Source organism: Nelumbo lutea, chromosome 5, assembly GCF_056320005.1.
Source record: "Nelumbo lutea isolate HS-2025 chromosome 5, American lotus-T2T, whole genome shotgun sequence".
NCBI lineage: Eukaryota > Viridiplantae > Streptophyta > Magnoliopsida > Proteales > Nelumbonaceae > Nelumbo > Nelumbo lutea.
Genome location: NC_142688.1, coordinates 33,243,836 through 33,264,713, shown reverse-complemented (window position 1 = coordinate 33,264,713; position 20,878 = coordinate 33,243,836). Strand labels below are relative to the sequence as shown.

At 39.3% G+C, this 20,878-nt stretch overlaps 1 long non-coding RNA gene across 1 annotated transcript; it reads left to right on the top strand.

Annotated features, from left to right (window-relative positions):
* The first annotated feature begins 13,302 nt into the window (after positions 1-13,302).
* LOC148851564 (uncharacterized) lies at positions 13,303-14,315 on the top strand. The gene is made up of 3 exons (XR_016098798.1): positions 13,303-13,389; positions 13,496-13,574; positions 13,747-14,315. It is a non-coding gene; the product is annotated as an uncharacterized LOC148851564 (long non-coding RNA).
* The last annotated feature ends 6,563 nt before the right edge of the window (positions 14,316-20,878 follow it).

Below are 20,878 nucleotides of genomic sequence, written 5' to 3'. Positions count from 1 at the left end.
GAGTAGACAGGTCGGGCATATGCCTTACTATGTCGCTCACCTTGGTGTACGTTACAAAAATCACCCCTACAAAGTACTAGGAGACAGTTCAAGGTGATGACAGTTGAGAAACCCTACTTCGGTCACTTAACTCAAATAGCTCGGATAAAACAATCATTTCGGCAAAAGAATAAAGTGACAACACTTGGCAAAAATCAAATTTCATTGATGGAGAGTTCTATACAATGGGCTCGATATAAAAAAAAGAAGAAGAAGAAACTAAAGCTAAGCTCGCGGGCTCATAGTACAAGGACAACTATTTTGGGGTCGTTTCTACTCGGGACCTCCTCGGGAGCTTCAGCCAGGTCGGTGACATCTACCTCTTCGTCGCCACCCTTATCTTTAGAATCTGGATCCTCTATAGCTTGTCGGGCTATATCATTCATGATCCGTGAAGTGGTGATGGCGTTTGTATCGAGCTCGGGGTATGCGTGCCTTATCAACCACCTGCTAAGCTTGATGCCCTTACGATAGGCCTCCCCCAGCACGGCATCGAACCTGTCTGACTTGACATAGTCCATAATGGCCTTAACCTATGTCTTCTCTATGGCCTGGGTGAAGATCTCGGTTTTCTCCTCAATATTAGCCTTGAGAAACTCCACCTCGTGCTCCAAGGCCCCCTTATCATCCTTGTGGCCTTTCACCTCGAGCTCTTAGGCCCCCTTGTCTGCCCTGAGGGTGTTCACCTCGCTCCTCAGCCCGTCCATCTTGTTGCCAACTCTTCTTTCTCCGCCATCAGTGCTTCGATGACGTTGTTCTGAGCTGAAGCATCACTCTCCAACTGATGGATTTGGTCGCGAGCTGCCTTCAGATCGGTATGCATTGCGCGAGTCGAGTCCTCGACAACCAGAGCCCGCTTCAGGTGCCTCTCGGACTGAAGGGTCAAGGCGTGCACGGCGGAGTTCACCTGACAAGAGGAGGTCAGTTAGCACCAAAGAGGTAACGACAAAAAAAAAGAGGGAGAAAAAGGAAAGAAGTCTTTAGAACTTACCACCATAGAGTGGGTGGCAGCCCGAGCCCCGAGCTGACCAGGAGTGAGGTCGGCCCATTTGGAAACCTCTTCGGCGTAGACAACCCCCTTACTCTTCCAAAGGCTGCACTGTGGGATCAGGATACTCCGGGTTCCCTCCTAGCTCCTCGAGCTGGAAATCACCGTATCAGTTGCACGAATGGGCTCGGTAGAGGCTTTAGCAGCTGCATCAGTGGCTTCGGTAGTGACCTTGGGCTCCATAGCACCTTAGAAACGGGCTCTGCCGCCCTCTCGGGCTACCGAGGTGGTAAATCCTCCAAGTCATTGACCGGAGAGGCATCAGGAAGCTCGGGCTCAGAGGAAGGGACCTGTGGAGACTCGACACGAGCTCTCTTGGCAGCTCGCTTCTTTCTCCCCTTCATATGGCTGAAAAGCCTCTCCTCCTTAATCTTCTCTTCCTCCATGGGTCCTGCAACAAAGCTCGGCGTCAGCAACTCAAAGGTACAAGCTACTAAGGTAAAATGTTTAACTCTAGGTAAGATGACCTACCCGGGCTCAAGCCGGCCTGTATGAGCTTGCTCTTAGCAATATAATTCTTGTAATTAAACCCGAGCTCAGCCCATGGCTGGAGCATCTCCCTTGTCTTCTTGTCCAATATAACGCTGGGGTCCTACTTCCAAGCTGGGACTTTGCTGGGAAGCTTGTGCAGTAACTTGAAACCCGGGCAAGGGGACAGGTAGAAAGCCCGCCTGTGCTCGGAGAGAATGCTTGAAGCACTCTTCTTTATTGAGAGAATTGAACAAAAAATATCTATGTCTAAAGGGAGGATGTACTCAAAGCAGAGGGAAATGGTCCCGACTACATTACGAATGGAGTTCGGGTGAAGTTGGTCTATTGTGACATTGAAGTGATTCAAAACCTCTATGATAAGGGGCTGGAAAGGAAGATGGAGCCCAGCTACGAGCTACTCTCGGAAGATCACGATCTCGTCAGGATCGTGCCAAATAAGGTGTCAGAGTCTCTCTAGGGTCATGGTGGAAGGATAGAACCTATCCGACATCCGACCTCGGTGAGAGGTGGATGCCAGATTACCCGAGGCCTTTCGCGCCTCATGAGATTGGACTTCGGTAGGGTCACCCTGAGCTGAGGTACCCACCTCGGGCTCATTTAGTTGACTATTGAAACTAGACATGGTGAAAGAAACGAACTAGAAGAAATAAGGAAATTGAAAGAAAAGCTAAGGGGACTCACCAAGGAAAAGCAACCGAACTGGGGGGAATTGACCCGAGCTGGAGACCTTAGACGCGAGCTCAAGGTGAACGCTGAGAACTTATGGCGAGGGAAAAATGACCAGGACCCCCACTATTTATAGCCGCTATACTCGGGCATCAACGGTCAAGATCAAGACGATCTGATGGCTCTCAAGAAAACTAGTTATGCAACCCCCGAGGCAAAATCGGTTTAGCGCATTTTTTGACATCTGTGGAGTCCATAGATCGCGTGAAGTCCGCGCGTGAACTATACGTGACCCGGGTTGCTCTTGATTATGTCGAGCAGTGAATTAGTCCGACTAATGAGCTACCTGACAAGAAGGCCTGAGCTCCGAGCCAAATCCACCCGGCACACCGCGGACTCCCCGTGTTGGGTCAGAACCCCCAGCACGAGGAGTGGGAGGCAAATGATGGAGGGTGATTTGGCCCGACCTCATAGCATGGGGACACGCGGACATGACCTGGCATAAGTGACAACTCAGCATGACACCTTGGCCATAACTCGGCGTAACGAACTCGTTGGAGCCCGGTCGGACAACTCGGTGGATGTGGCAACTCGCCGGGAAGTAACACCCAGCTTACCCCGAATTCTCTCTAAGGGATGAGCGCCCCGAGCTCCCTCCAAGCGAGGAGTCCCGAGCTCCTCCCAATGAGCCCCGAACTCTTCCTTCTTGAGAAGGGAACACCCCGACCTGCGGCTAAGTATCCTGAAGTGGAAACACTTCGGGTTAGCACCATTAACACTCTTGTCCATACTTGCCTAAGGCTCGCCTCAAGCATAAGCACCTCGGCGCACCCCCAGCACCTCGGTGTAAGGTAGCTCGATGCAAAGTAGCTCGGCAACTTGCAGGAAAGATCTGCCTGACAACAGAACTTGCCAAATCTGGAGGTTGCGCCCATGTCCCTCATTAGGCGGCATCATACCTGCCATTTCTGAAAGATGTGGCACGCCTGACAGGTCCGTACCCTGCAACAGCTGCATGCACCCACCACCTCAGCTCTGACAGTAACGGCTGCGGCAGAGGTGGTTACGCCTGACTTGACAGAGGCGGTTACGCCTGATTTGACAGAACTCCAATATAAAAGGACCCTGATCCCCAAGGAGCAAAGGTACTGAACTTGCTCCATCTGCACTCTTAGCTCTCTCTCTCTCTCTTTGCTTTTCTATAGTTCTATCAGAGTTCTAACTTAAACATCGGAGTGTTCCTGCCGGGCAAGCTCCCCGAGAATTCTTCACCTCCCTCTTCTTCTCAGACATCGTCCGTCGCCAAATAGGAGTGTCCGGATCGCGCAGCATTAGTAGTGCTTGAAGATAATTTGCATGTTCTGAACCATTGCCTGTGCCGAATCTTCCATGCAAACTTGTGCTTAATTCAGAGAGAGAAAGAGATAGAACGAATGAAGGAGGCGATAACAAGCTTACCTGATCATGTTGGGCCATAAAATCGACCGATAGAAGAGGGAAATCAATGTCATGTCATCTCTGATCATCTTCTCTAACAGCAATGATGGTGGAGGCTTCAACCGGTGGACTCGGTGGGGAGAAATATTGTAGGTATTGGTTCCGTCTAATGTCCTACGCCAAGGAGACCATGTCGGTGACAACCACAGCTGTGTCTGCTCGATCAGTAAAGAAGGTAGAGTCTAGGGGATCAACAACATCTAAGGGAAGCCAAAATATTTAAATAGGTAAAGGGTGAAGGGCAGAAACGATGGAACGATGGCTAGGGGTCTTACCGCAACCAGTGAGAACAATGGAGGAATTTTATCTATTGCAACTTATCGGGGAAAGAGGAGGAAAAGGGAAGGGGAAGGGAGGAAAAGTAAAGCGAAAGTGAGAAGGAAGGAAAGTGAATGAATGAGAGGAAAGAGTAGAGTCGACTAGGGCATTACTGGTTCAAGCTCGATGCCCACAGAGTTGGGCTATTACTGCCATTTCATCACTGCGTCAAGTTGGGCGATTACTGGTTCAAGCTCGATGCCCAGAGAGTTGAGTTCGACCAGGGCATGAGAGGAATAAGAAGAGTAGAGTCAAGAGAAATAGAAGAAATGAAAGAGTAGGAAGATTTGGCCAGCCGTTGCGCGTGCAAAGTTTGGGCTCCAAAATAAATTAGCGACGAGTTATTAAGTGATTAAGTCCGCCAAAAATGTAATGGCAAAATTTTAATTATAGAGGCATTAAAAAGTGCCGCTAAAGTAATCCAGTAAGATTGCCTTCTTTTACTTGCAAATCCGTTTGTACGTAATTTTCTCTCTTCAACATGCTTTCTTTCACTTGCCATGCGTAGTGGATTTGAAGTCAGCCGAGTTGAATATTTGGTTATTTGAGCTCAACTTAGCAGAAAGGCATGAGACTTGAGTTGGGTCCCGTGCTTGGCTCAAAAACTCATATGCTTGAATTTGATAGTGAACCAAGTTTCATCTCATATGCTTGAACTCGATGGAGAACCAAGTTTCATCTCATATGCTTGAACTCGACGGAGAACCAAGTTTTATATAAAATATAAAAAATAAGAATTATACACACACACTTAATATATATATATATATATATAATTATTTATTATTATGCAAAAAAATATTATACACAATATAAGCTCGATTTGACTCATGAGGCTGAGCTTCATAGAGCTTGAGCTAAAAACAAAGCTCAGTTTAGACCAAACTGAATCAAGCTTTTATATACCTGAATTTGAATAACTTGTGAAAAGTTTGACTCATGTGTGCCCTCATTTGGGACATTGGAGTGCTTCTTCTAACATTTACAAGAGAAATCACTTAAAGAATTTCAAAATCATCTAAAAAATTGATTGGGGCATTTCTGTAAAAAAGTCCATTAAATGCTTTTTCACTAAAATAAATCGATTTCAAAGAAGCCAAAAAATATGGTATAAGCACTTATTGAAAAAGCATTTATTGTGTTTCTTGCCCATCATCACCTACCACCTAATTATCAAACACCTATATTATCCACCATTTGAAAGAAGCGCTTTTTCACAAAACACTTAGCTGCTTATTTAATCAACACTTATTTAAAAAGCCCATTTTAAGTAACTTAGGTTGCATTTGGCATTCCTTATTTTAAGGACTTATTTCTAGACATTTTAAGTGCAAAAAAGAGACAAGTCCTTAAAATAAGGAATGCCAAATACAGCTTTAGTGCCCATTTGGGAGTTTTTTGGAATGTGACTTTTGGTGTTCCGAGTTGAGCTAGAGGTGTATGATAGGGCCGGGTTGCCCGAAGGCTGTGCTGACCTTCGGCATGTGTGGGCTCATGTCGGCACAACCCAGCTCAACTGTTTCTAGTGGTTATATGGGGGGATACTTGAGTATTTTACCAAATGGAGTGTAAGAAAATGACTAAAATGCCCCCAACAACTATATATTACTAGTTTATTAAGGCATTTACAGCTAGTTTATAAGAGACATTTCAAGTAAAGTGACAATAAACTTTGTAAATGACCAAAGTACCCTTCTCAACAATAACCAAATACCATTACCCTTACCCATTTTCTCACAAGAACTATAAAATACAATTTCTCATTCTCATATTTTCATACTCTCAATCTGTCATATTACTCTACTCTCGTACTCTATTTTTTTATTTTTATTTTTAATTTCAACAAGAAGGAGGCTTAATCGAGTGATTCAAGTTGAAATTGGCAATTTGGTAGACTTAAAAACTTCGCATTCAAGTTGAAATATTGAGACTATAGACTAGAATTCAAGGACCAAAGTGCAATTATTAAGTTAATTGGACTTTTTCTCATAAATTCTAGATTTTAATATTTATTAAAATGTTCTATTCCTCTCAATGTGAATATGATGCTGGCCCTAGTAATTCTAAGGCACTAAGAAAAAATGATGTTAGGAAATATTTTACCACCAAGGATGTAATAGGAAAGGACATAAGAGTAATTTGAAATAAATGTAAAAGTGATTTTTGTATCAAAATATTAGATGCCCAAGATAAGAAATTTTGATATTTTAACATGATGGAAAGCATAGGAAAATATTTTAAGTATCCTATGCTTGTAGATATGGCATGTGATATATTAAATTGTCCATTGTCCATAGTAGCATTGAAATATTGTTTTAGTGAAAGAAATAGGGTATTAGATGAGAGAAGCTAGATGACAGATAAAACATATATGCATTTGTTTGAAATGTTGATTAGATGCAAAAGATAGATTATAAGATCATGGAGGGCATGACATATCTTCATGTGTATCACCAGAAGATGAGAAAAGTAAAACTTTGAAGAAAATTTTTAGGTTATTGTAAATTTTGATATTTTTAAATTTATTTATACCTTGTAAGTTATTTGTAAATTTTTTCAATTCCATTGTGTTATAGCATATTTTCAATTTCATTGTATTTTTTTATTTCATTTAATCATTTTCTATTTTTATTGTATCAATTGATTATTGATGTAGAATAAAATTTTCTGGTGATTTTTTATTTTTTGTAGTAAAAACAAAAAAAAAAAGAAAGAAAATGTATTGACCTGGCTCAACCCAAGGCCTATGGGGTACAGACCCAGGGTCATGCTGGCCCCACCTGGAACTTGCATCGCTATAGTGTGGGCAACATGAAAATATGGGCCGGCCCAATACTGCCCACATTACACAAGAAGTTGTATTTGGTTGGGGCTTGAAACCGCTCAAGAAGTTGTATTTTGGTTGAACCCCACATAGATGCACAAGAAGTTGTATTTGGTTGGGGCTTGAAACCGCTCATTCTCTGAAACCCCCTACACTCTTAAACCGCTCCCTCTCCGAGATCTACAAGTCGCGCAATCGTTCCCTCTCTCTCTGTTTAGAGAGAGCTTCTCTCTCATGTCTCTCGAGGCTCTATCAATCTCTCTATTGGGGTGATTACCTTCGAGGAGTCCCCCTTTTCCTTTATTCTCTCATTTCTTTTGTTTTGTTTTTTTTCTTTTTGCAGGTATTTTGACAAAGGGGTTACTTGCTCTTGGATCCTTTATTGGGCTTTTGATACCAGTGGGTGTTGTTTTACGTTTTTGCCATCCATAGTTAAATCCGGTTGTGGTTCTCTGGCAGAAGCAATTCATGGTCAGTTCCATTCATAGTTCTCCGGCAAATGCTGTTTTGTAAAGCAGTTACAATATATGGTATCGATTGTAATGTTTGGGGCTCTGTCCTCTTCTGCGGATCTACCCCAACCATGCTATTACCGACTCTTTATAATCTCTTTTGGGAACCTCTCCTGTCTTTTCTCTCGCCGTTTGTGATGGATTGGAGTTGTGCTTTTCTACTTCTGTTGGTGATTTTTTCACATATGTTGGATTGACGAAGTTCATTTGTTCTCCAACATCTATTTATATATTTTGTTCTTCTTGAAAAATTGTATTTAGGCTCTGATTGGCCTTGTTGACAATTCTATGTACCTGTATAAATTTCTTGAATGAATGAAATATGATTTTAGCCTTCAAAAAAAAATAAAGCTAATTTTGAATAGCTTCTCAGAACACGCTTGCTTAACCACCATGGATCAAGTAACACAATGCATCCTAGACACAAAAGCCCTCCCAAATGAGAGCACATTTGTGGAAACCTTTATTGCCACATTATCTAGTGACCTCCAATAAAAGGTGAACACGTCAATTTTGTTTATTCTCTAAAACTTAACAGTGCCTACTGCAAACCTTAACAAAAGGTTAATTTTGTTTCATATTTTTTTGGATTCACAAACACGATAACAAATCATATTTTCGTTTTCTCTCGCACTCATAGAATAAAAGCATTGCCAATCACTAATTCAATTAAAGAGTACAAGGTTTAGAAATGAAATCCCCTATTATAAATCTTTACTAAAACTTCGGATTTCACCCAGAAAAGAAAACTCAAGAAAAACAAAGGACGATGACCATTCAAGATATATGTACCTATATCTACTTCATGAAGCCTTACAATTGTTTAAAGTTTTTAAGAATGAAGTAAAAAAATAGACTAAATATCAAAACATAAAATTGTAGAGTCAGACCATGGGGATGAGTAGTATGGGAGGTACATAGAAGTGGGTCAAAAACCTTGGATCCTTTGTGTTGTTCCTAAAAGAGCAAGGCATCATCGCTCAGTACACCATGCCTAGTTCTCCAAATCAAAATAGAGTTGCAAAAAGAAGAAACTAGGCACTCATACACATGGTGAGAAGTATGATGAGCAACTCCATCTTACCCACAAGTCTATGGTGTGAATCCTTAAGAAAACATTGCGTAAATTTTAAATAGAGTGCGCACTAAGGCACTCCCTGAGACTCCTAATGAGTTAAGTTTGAAAGAAGCTCAATTTAAATGATGCACACGTATGGGGTTGTAATGCAAAGGTGAGGGTGTATAACCCTCAATTAGGGAAATTGGAATCTAGAACTCTATGTTACCATTTTGTGGGGTACACTGGATATAGGTTCTATTGTCCAAGTAATTCCAAGGATTGTAAAGGCAAGAAATGCAAGGTTCTTAGAATATAATTTGACTAGTGGGAATGAAATCTCAAGAAACTTTGAGTTTCAAGAAAATAGTCCAATTGTTAGGCATTCTTGTACTGTTCTGCCTACAAACTCTACTGAAATACAAGAAGAATAGCAACATATATTGGAACAACCTATTGTGGTTGAATCGTCCATGAACAACCTGATCCTAAAAGCCAGGATGAAGTGCAAGAGGCCCCATTTGTTCCAAGGAGATCCACTGGGAAGCAGAAATGCAAGGTTCTTAGAAGATAATTTTACTAGTGGGAATGAGATTCCAAGAAGCCAGTCCAATTGTTTGGCATTCTTGTACTGTTCTACCTACAAACTCTAGTGAAATACAAGAAGAACAACAACATATAATGGAGCAACCTGTTGTGTATCCGATTTTTTCAATGGCATATGCCATTGAGACCCTTGGGCAGGATGAGAAACTGGAATCAGCTCGAGGTTTCATTTGTGTGGGCTTGGGTTGGGCTTTTGTCAATATTTGATTGGGTCCAGGTCGAAGACCCAAGCCCAAAGCAGTTCAAAGTACTAATTAGGGCCTCAATTGATGAAATCTCCCTAAAGTTTCAGATAGTTACGGAGTTATATCCTACTTTGTGCCAATGATATTGTCTTTCCCTAAACTTTCAGACACAGTGGCATCTATAAGGATAAGCGGACTGCAATCCACTTCAGAAATCTGAATTGCAGCCTCCTCTTAATCTATTAAGAGCCTCATTTTGCCCGTAAATTTAACATTAATAAAAATCTTAACTTCACTCTAAAAGTGGATTGAACTTTAAAAACCCCAAAATTATAATATCATACTATTAATTTTTCAAATACCAAAATTATCCTTAATTGACTCTATAGGATTTTTTTTTTCTAACAAAAATACTTATGATGCACATTAGATCTTAAATGCAGACGGAACTATATAGGTTGCTGGGGGGTGTGGGGTGGGGTGGGGGGGAGTTGAAACAGTTAACGTTCTCAGCTTGTTCTCAAGAAATGAAGGTCATTGACGAGTTGAAACCACAACGATTTTACATTTATATAACTAAGGTTCTCAGCTGTTCTCAAAGAAAACAAATGGACGCATTTGCACAGGGCAATTTTAGTGATTTCACATATTCTGTTAACTGAACCAAATTGACAGGATGTAACTATCAGAAATTTTAGATTTAGAGGTGGTTTGAACAATGTACCCTAATTTAAAGTTGCTGAAAAAAATTAGGACAAATTTTCAAGCATGTTGAGACCCTTGGGAGTGGGACACCCCCTAAGATTGCTAGTGTGCATTACTGTCAACGGAATAACAAACCAGATCTGTTTATTGTGCAATGTTTTAAAAACCGGCTCCGGAGGCTGAACCAATTTACCTCCTGGTTCAATGTTTGTTTGTATCAACATGCATTTTATCAATAAAATAATATATAATTATTTTTTATATGTAAAATATGTATATATAAATATTATTTTATCTTTAATTTATATTTTTTAATTTAATTTTAAATTTTTATTTGTAAAAAATGTAAAATTAAGATTTGAGACTAAAAAGGGGTCTTTTAAGTGACAATAGCGGGAAAAGAAACCTTTGAATATATATATATATATCTCAAAAAGTTACCATGGTAAAAAAAATTACATGCATATTTATTGTACAGTTCAACAGTTGAACAACTGGCCGGGCCAGCAACAGGTTGAAAACCCTAACAATGTGCACCTGACTGACTTGGCCCATCTTTATGAAGATTAGTGATTTCAATTTTCAATTGAATGGCGATGGGAGTGGTGCAAGGGTAAGGTTCAGGTTTGGGCTATCCGATTCCGATACCTCAACCGAATGGACTGAATGGAGTTTTTTTTCATGCCCAAACCAAACCAATGCCCAAGTTAGCAATTTTTATGACATCAACACCATAGAAATCCTACAAGGTGGTGTTTGATTTGAAGAAAAAGGTAGGGAAACCTATACCCACCTTTCTCTTCCTTTTCCTATTGTTTTTCTTTGAACCGAAACAACCTAAACTTTTAAGCATGGATTCAGATGATCATTTACTAAACCATCCAAACCATTCATGGGCTTTCTGAATTTCATCCAGTGATTCAAGGTCCTTTGACAAACATGGAAAATTTCCAAGAATTAAATTCTTCCTAGATTCTATTTTCTCAACAGAAGAGAGGCAAAAATGCTCCATTGCAAAGGTTAGGCCGCCACAATTTCGGCAACAAATCCACATTTTGTTCTCCCCTTTTTGTCATCTTCTGTATTTTTATCTCTATTTAATTTGTATCTAAGTAATGAAACCAACTTGTCATGTTACTCAATGCATCAATTTTGACCTTTTTTTTATATAAAAGGCTGTGTTTGGTACTTTGGTTTGAAAAAAAATGGTAGGGAAACTTATACAAACCTCCCTAAGTACCTTTCCCTCCCTTCTCCCCACCTTTTTCTTTCTAACCAAACACAGCCTAAAAGAGTTATTATCCATCAAATATTGTGCCCTTAATTAGGACATGACTAATAATTCATAGCTTCTAAAACTGATTTAGTCGATTTAATTAATCAACCGCTCAATTCATATTAAATCACTCTTAGTTTGGATGGGTGGTAATACCAATTTCAATATTTATATACTATATTGTAAAGTATCAATTTCAATATTGAATAGAAAATATACTAAACCGGTCCACATAGCCAACTTTTTTGATAAATCCATAGCATCTACATCACACACTCTTCTTTTTGGCTTCTGCACTTCGTTTTCAGTGCAATAATATGCAAGTAAGGGTGTCAATGGACCGGTTTTGAATTTGACTCCGTTCAGCCCAAAATCAATTTGAATGGATTGGATGGACTAACAAGACATATTGTAGTAGATCAATTCGGCCCAAAATATTTATTAGATTGGATTGGACCTGGTTCATTCATAATAAATTTATATTGAATTGGATTGGATTAAGCCAATATCTGATCCCTTAGTATAAGATAAGAATATATGTGTCAATGTACCATATTTGGGTAATCTAAATCAAAATGAATTTAAACAGATTGGACGGTCCAAACATTGAATTGGACTAATCCAAATTGATCCAAAATATTCAATGGATTAGATGGGATCTGATCCATTTATAACAGACTTACATTAAATTGGATCGGATTGGACCAAATCCAGTTCAATTGACACCCCTATCTGCAAGATTGCAAGGCATGTTTTAAACAATAAACAAAATAAAACAAACCTAACGTCTCTATTCTTCAATAAAATTAGCATAAACTTATAGATCACGTCATTCACCAATCACCGTGGTAATTGGTTTACGTGACATCGACTTACTCTCTCTCTCTCTCATCCCAAACCCCAACCACCACATGGGATAATAATCCTTCACGGGATTTAATGTCCAACCTAATCAATCAAAAGCAGCCCATGTCTAATGGATACGGAATGACTTAATACATTAAATTAAGTCGAAATTGATATTCTTAATTAAGTAAAGCAGATATTAGTAATTAAGTCATGTAAGGTCGGCCATCTAAGAATTGTTTTTGTATTAAGATGAACTTTTCCAGAATGATTAATTCCAAAGTAATATAAAAAAAAAAAATTTGTCCATGCATGCACATATAATAAGAGAATTAATAGAAGGTTGTTATGATAATCAACTTCATAGGCTAACGCTAACAACCCAGATTCCAATTGCCCAGTTGGTACAGATTTGCCAATGATACAAAAGGCCAAGAAGGTATGAAGAAATCAGCTCAATGATGCCATTGTAATGCCAAAAATATACTGAACATCTAGACACGAATCAATTCAAAGAAGAATGCATGTGATGTCCTAATTCAAATCATTTACTTCAGTGTTACACTGTTTTCCCTTCAGAAGATTCTGGGTCACAAGTTGCCAATTAGGCCATGACACAATCTGTGATTTTGTATATTGAATACATACTAATAGCTAGGGGAGACGTATAAGAGAGAGAATTTTAGGTGAATGATGTAGAAAAAAAAAAAAAAAAAAAAAGATAACGAGAAAACAAAAGAGTTTGAATTTCTTCTTATTTCCTCAGTGTTCACATATTTAAGGATAATTATTCATGTTTTCAAACGAACCTAATTAAAGGCGTAAAGCAGATGGGTTGATCACTATATCTAGCTATACATGACCTAGGCCTTGTTCATGTCCATATATACAAGTGTTTTACAGAAGAAATGCCTGATTTATATCCGCACTAGCTACTTGGTGTCGTCTTACTGAGCATGAGATGAGGCTACCAACATCCAACTGTACGTCCTAATTGGTAGCTGGGTTTGGTGTACGATATGATATATCTTAGTGGCTAATAATACTACCCTATATCTTGGCACCGCATTTGAGTGTAAGAAAGGATCTAATTGATAATTCAATAGATAGCAAAGTGACAATCGGTTGGTCGGTAAGGTCTCTTTTGCTGATTGCCGTGGAGGCTTGGATTGAATGGGCTATATACCCCCGTTGTCTAACCCCTAAAGACTACAACTCCCTATATAAACTGAATTAAGTCCCTTAATTAGATTGCTTAATTACCTTCACTTCACTGGAAAAACAGGCTGGTTTTCTTTTGAGACGGGCAAATATGAAAGTAGTAGATACGGATGTGTTTGATGTTTTATCATATCCCAGTTTGCTTTTTGAATTGGTCGATTATTCTGTGCTAATTTTGTGGTGTTGATTTGCTTGTGCAACAGCAAAAGATCGTTATCAAGGTGGATATGCACTGTGACGATTGCAGGCACAAGGCCATGAGGATCGCTGCAGAAGCATACGGTGTGTATCACTTCCAAACCTGATCTACTTCTGTGCTTTATATATCAAAGTAGATGGATTAAAAAAGACTAAATTGTTCATATATATGCTCTCATTCACAAGTACAAGGGCTTAAAAAGCAAAAAACAGTAAGCTTTTCATCTCCGTACGTTGATTGATATGTAGTATGCAGGTGTGATCTCGGTGAAGCTTAATGACTCCATGGACAAATTGGAGGTGGTCGGAAATGAAGTCGACACCACCTGCTTAACCAACATCCTGAGGAAGAAAGTTGGTCACGCAGTCTTGATCACCATTGAGGAGGTCAAGCCCCCCAAGCCACCGGAACCGAAACCAGAACCAAAACCAAATTGTATAATCGTATGTCCACCGGGATGTTGTTGTGTTATTTGTGTTGGTAAAAAGAAAAAGGCTTGTCCACCAGGCTGTTGTTGTGTTATTTGTATACATACAAAGGAACAACCAGCACCCGCACCACCCTCGCCATGGCCACCTTGCCCTTACAATAGGTGTCCACCAGGATGTTGTTATTGTCAAGTCCAAGTGACGGTTAACGACATAACCCAACCTAATTGCTCCACCATGTAATATCCTCAACTGGGGGGTTGTTCTGTTCACTTGTATAACCGTAGTGGTGGAGGAGGAGGTGGTGGTTGTGGCGGCGGTGGTTGTGACGGTGGGATGTCTGTAATGTTTGTTTATGTCGTAACATTTTACTTGAATAATGTGCCATTTATTGCTGGACATGTGATGAGAGAATAAATCATTGAAGAGGACAAGAATAAAGAAGTAGCTAAGAAGAAGGAAAATGATGAAAAGAAATGCCCACACCACCCTTGTTGCGCTTGTACTTGTGCCACCGTATGTTAGTTACATTAACATAGGTTTTTTCCACCTAGAGCGCAGAAGGGAGGAGAGAGCATCTGCAACATCCGTGGTCTTTGCATAAACCAGCAACTTCCATTCAAAAGTCAACACGTCACTTCAAAAACGTATGTTATTTAAAATTTAACGTTAATGATGCAGTTAACGGGCGGACTTCTAAAAACATTAAAATTAAATTTATTCAAAAATATCATCGACTCATCTTTCACAGTCCCCTCCCTTCTCTACCAAAACTAAAGTCATTTCAGCGACTAATGAAACGGACGACATGAAAAACATTCTAGCCGCGGCTAGACCTTTTCATGGTTCGGGTAATCCAACAGCCCGGTTACGATTGGGTTTGGATGTATTATTAGACTCGTGGGCCTGGATTCGGCCTCTATTATTTAAACCTTACTCAATTTTGGACCCAACATGGGATTTCACATAAAAGTTTTCTCCGACCCTGGCTCAGCCCAAAAATATTATATTTAAAAAAAATATATAATAATATATATCCTAAATTTCTAAGCCTAATTTATTTTGTTGGATAGTGGCGATGTCCCATACAAAACTCCAGATCTCTCTCTCTCTCATTTGATGATGTTGTCGAATTTCGGACTTAGGCTCGGGCCTCGGGTTTAAACCCGTCAAAAGGTTTGAAACTCCCAAGAATGCCTCCAAGCCCAAAAGAAAGGTTGCCGCCAAGCAGGAACCGAAAATAACTCTAGCAAAACCTTAAGGAACCCAAATCTGTCATCTTCGACAGTAAAGATATCTAAGAACACCCTTTCTTCTCGTGTTATTTATTTACTAGGACAAATCTCTCTTTAATCTTAGCTTTGGCAGTTCAGTTTGTCTGTAGATTTTTAAGGACAAATAATAAAAAGGTCCAAACCCAATTGTTTAGATCTGAGGGATGTGAAGGACAATTCGACATGGTCCAAGTGAGAACCAGTCCAATCTATCTCTGGTTATACTGAACCATTAAAACAGTATGCAAATAAATATAGTGAATCATCTTACCTCCTCTAGAAGCCCTAGCCATGAGTTTTACTTATTGTTTGATGAGAATTCCAACCAAATCAATTATCTTGCAGCCATGTTCTTAATCAACAGAAAAATATATGTTTCTGGTGCGCCCTTTTGCTTAAGATTAGTGTACTAGTATGGAGTTTTATTTTTCTTGGTTTCCTTCTAGTGTTTTTCTCCTCTCAAGTCTAACCACTCTAGAGCTCTCATGTTCAAGAGACCGATTGGGGCCTTCTTGAACGTTACCATATGAGTAAGCTCATTAGCTAGACTCAAAGGAGAAAACGTTCCTTTTATTTCTCCCATCTCTTAATTAGTCCATCCTATCAATGAACTTCCTAATTTAGTTGAGAGAAAATCTCTTCAAATCCCATCACCTCTCCTAAATCTTGTTTATTATTCAGTTAAAATTCAAATTAAAACACACCCCTACACTTATAGAGTGATTGTGAGATGTTTCCAACTCATTCCCAACAAGCTTATGTTTGGATATTTAAAATTATAATGACCTAGATTATGGCCACTATTAAGAGCCGCAACTAGGTCATGACCCAATAGATGTAAGCTTGATTAGAGCTACGGATTTAGATTATAGTGATATCACTTAGGTAATTGCTAAATATAACATAGATCATAGCAGTCCCTTTACATGTATCATGATGTCATACATTGCAACCCTCATTGTAAAAAGTTCATAATGTGTTTCTTTTTTATTACATCTGCCCAAAGAAAACTTGTGCAAAATTGACAGATTTGGGACAAGACTAATTGAATAGAGACATGTGTCATTATATTAGATTACACCATGAATTGAATTGACTACTCCCATGTCTTTTACATAGTTCAGGTATAAATTAGGGGACAACCCTTTAGTCATGGGGTCAGCAATCATCCTCTCAATTCCAATATGTTCAATAGTAATCTTTTGCTCTTGGATTCCATCCCTTACAACCAAGTACTTCAAATCTATGCACTTGCTTTAACTGTTATTTTTATTATTTTTTTAGAATAATACAGTTGTAGCATTGTCACAAAATAGTCATATTGCTCTATCAATGCAATCGAACATCAAATCTCCTAAACTAGCAATGAAGTTCTTCAACCACATTGCGTGAGTTGTTGATCATGACATCCTATAAATTTTGCTTCCATGGTGGAGGATGTTCTAGATTTTGTTTTGAGCTTTTCCAAGATACAACTGCCCTATTAATAGAAATGCATACCTTGATGTTGACTTTTTAGTGTCGGGGCATCCATCATAGTCGTAATCAATATACCCAACAACTTAAGATCATCCCGTCTTCTATATGTGAGAAGAAATTCTTTTATTCCTCACAAATATCTAAATACCTTCTTCACAAATGCAATGTCAGGTCTTATGCAAACCTACACATACATCAAACTTCCTACATCTGATGATTAGGGAACTTTGTTCATTTCCTCTTTTTCATATACGATGAGAGGACAACTTTCAATGCAAAGCTTATCCCCTTTATTAATTGGCACTACACTTGGTGCAAAATGTGCAATACCAAACCATTTCATGATCCTTTGAATATATACCCTTTGGAATAAACCCAACACTTTACGGGCTTTATCTCACTAGATTTCAATTCCCAGAACATAGGATGCTTTCCCCATGTCTTTAATATCAAATTTCAGTGTAAGAAATTCTTTGGCTTGGTATAGTAAGTCCATGTCTCTATTGATAGTTAGAAGGTCATCAGCATACAAAATTAACAGGACAAAACTGCTCCCACTAACCTTGAGGTATATGCACTGATCCACAACATTTTCTTTATAACCAAATGAGGTAATTACACTAAAACTTGTAATACCACCAACAGGATGCTTGTTTCAAGCCATATATGGACTTATTTAATCTACAAACCAAATGTTCTCTACCCTTTGTAGCGAACCCTTCTGATTGTGCCATGTAGATTTCCTCAAGTTCCCCATTTAGGAATGCTATCTTAACGTCCATCTGGTGCAACTCCATATCGTAATGGGCCGCCAATGCCATTATGATTCTAAATGAATTTTTCTTAGAGACAGGTAAGAAAGTCTCATTATAGTCCACTCCATTTTGAGTATTGTACCATTTTGCCAATAATCTAGCCTTATACCTCTCCACTTCACCATTAGGAGTTCTCTTTGTTTTGAATATCCATTTACATGGAACAATTTTGACACCTATTGGTAGCGACACAAAACCCCAAACACCATTGGTAGCCAAAAAAATTTAGGGTTATTAATGGCATCTTTGAACATGAGTGGGTCTTCTAAGCGACCTACACCAAGTAAAAGTTAAAATTCAGAGATTGCAATACTTGAGGAAGCAATTTCCATTACCCAACTCCATAAAAGAAATATGGAATTTGCATAGCAATCCTATCCGAATCCGATGGATAGTCCGAATTGGAAATGCCAACATAATCTTAATGCATATTTCACACATTCTTGCAGTGAAGTCAGTCCAGTCCAGACCCTCCAATCTGAATAAAGAACAACTGATTCGAGAGATGTTTCCAATACAAGCTGAGATGTGTATATAGGTGTTGATGTAGCATCTGTTTGGCATTGATGCCATTACTTTGGAAAGTAGTGACACATCAGCGCCACATCGGAAAAAATGGTGTTCCAGGAAACACCAATCTCTCTGGAACTGTTTTTTCATAAAAACCGGTGCTCCAAGCAATGCCTTGGAAATCAAAAAGGTGTTGTTTGGAGCAACACTGAAATTGACATTTTCTCATATTGCAGCTAGTTGCTGCCAACGAGGACATGATGTGGCAGTGACGTAAACTTCTTATAAGTATTGGTGCTGAAAACAGATATGGAGCACTGGCACTAAACAAAAAGTGTTGTTGTTGCTCCAAGAAACATCCTACCTGGCAGCAACGTTTCCAAACAGGAAAACAAAAACATCGATTCTTCCAACCCACACATCAGTAGCACCATCTCCATCATTGATGCCAAACATATACATGCCCGTTGGGTATCGATGTCGTTGCTCCAGAAAACGACAACACATTAGCGCCACGCCAGAAAAAAATGATGCTTCAAGCCACACCTTGGAAATTGGAAAGGTGTGGCTTGGAGCAATGCTGAATTTGACGTTTCTTGGAGCTGCAACTCGTTGCTGCCAACAGGGACATGAGGTGGCAATGACAGAGACATGATGTGGCTTTGGATAATAGGTACCAGTGCTGAAAACGTTTCTTGGAGCATTGATATCAAACAGAAAATGTTGTTGCTGCTCCAGAAAACGTTCTACCTGGCATCAACGTTTCCAAACAAGAAAAAGGTCCAACCAACACCGTTTTCTCTACACCTAGCAGAAAGTTGACCTAACACGCGAACCCAACCCAACCCAAAAAAACAGGGTTAGGGTTTCATATTTAGCTACCTGAATGTGAGAATGACCTGATCCAACCCGAAAAAACTGGGTTGGAACATGGGTCAACCCGCTGAATCGATTGTTAAGTCTAATTGGGACTATTTAGGCATTGATAAAAGTTTCCACTCTTTAACTTTTTTCTATTTTGTCTTTACTCTTTATTGTTTACTCTTTAAATTGTTAAACATTCAAGTTTTTTTATTTTATATTTAAAATTTTAAAGTTAATTCTTTAAATTTTAACATTTTTATATAGTTGTTTTTAATTTCAATTAATTTTTAAGATGACTCGAATTGACCCATGGATCAACCCTAACCCGAAAATTTAGGGTTAAGGCCTAATATTTGACAACCCAACCCAAAATTCAACCCTACGTATAATCAATCCAAAGTATCTTGACCAAACCTAAACCCGACCCAAACATCCCAATTGCCAGGTCTAGTTTTGTCAGAATGCCAAGCATATACAACGTGAATTCCACGAAATCGGCTTCAGCCCATGCCCAATTGCCCATTTCAACAGCCTTTTATACCCTTGAATCCGAAATATCTCCGTACTTATAAACTTTTTTTCATAATATGATTTTCCCAATGCAAAGCTGTAAGGGAGTGTTCGAACGGTGTGAACAATTTTGCACAGACCGAAGCCGAACTCGGATTTAAGATCGGTCCAGTGTAATTTAGTAGAAATTGGAAGGGTGAAATGATCTATTTGTGAAAATCTGTGGAGTCCTCGTTGTCATTAACCGGGCCACATACCGTATCATCTAGAGGGACACCTATCACATCAACAAATCCGACGGACAAAATGGGAACCCAATCCAAGTGCTCTCGTTCGTTCCACTTCTATCGCACCCACCCAGTTTGGGTTTGCCCTCTCTTCCCTTTCTCCATCCCCGAAAAGCTGTCTCTAACTCTAACCCAAACCTTTGAAAACGAAACCGTCGTAACCCAGAAATTCTCTATTTCTAATTCCAGTGGCCTTTCTCCTTTGAATCTTTTCATTTCAATGGCGGAATCACTACCTCCTCATGGAAACCTGAAAGAGTTGACAGACTCGGAGATGGAAGTTTCTTACTTAAAAAGTTAAAACCTCTCTCTCAACGAACATAGTCTATATGGGTTTATTACAAGGATCAATAGTCAATCTTTGTGTCACTGGTAATGACTTGACCATTCGTTTATATTCAACATGTAAAGACATCATCAACAGTTTCGTGTTTCAACCTTTTCTCGTAATGGTGTTTGGACATGGGAAAAGCCATATATATGAACAGATTTGGTGAATCAGACAACTTGACCACTTACTCAGACTATACATGGTAGGCGCTAGAGTTTCAATTCAAATTCAATAGCCAGGTGATCATGGTAGATCAAACCCAAAGTAGAATAAGGTAGAATAAATCCCCGAATTTAAATCATATATGGCCATCCATCTTTAATTTCTTGTTGTTCTTCTGTAATCGTTTGTGAAGTTAGAAATGACATAGGCTCCCATGCATTTGCTGATGAATTCCCATCCAAGTCACCATTCTTCATCTCTGAAAAACTTATGGATTAGCATCCTTTGATGATGAATATCATCTAATTACCTACAACTAATAGCTTCTTCATCAGTACTTGTTCAAGTACAGCCACTTCAGAGATACCAGTCCAAGGTCACCAACAAATTTACAAAGCCATGTTTAAACATTCATTATTTATTTTATAGATAAATGATTCAATTAGAATAAGAAAGGAAAAGAAAACCTTATTGATGGTGCGTAATCCGGCCGATCCTAGTTGTCAACGACCTTGCCTTTGACTAGAGCAATAGGGGCCTGAAACGGAGAAGAATGTGAAGAATCTCCAGGAAGGAACCCGGTGAGACTGCTCCAAAGCTCAAGTTAATACTCTCTCAAAGGCAAGATAAAACTAGATGGCGCAAAGTTCACATACCTTGTTCTTGGGGGGTAGGGAGCCTTTTTAACCACTTCGCGCACTCACTTCTAAACTTCTATCAAGTCGGG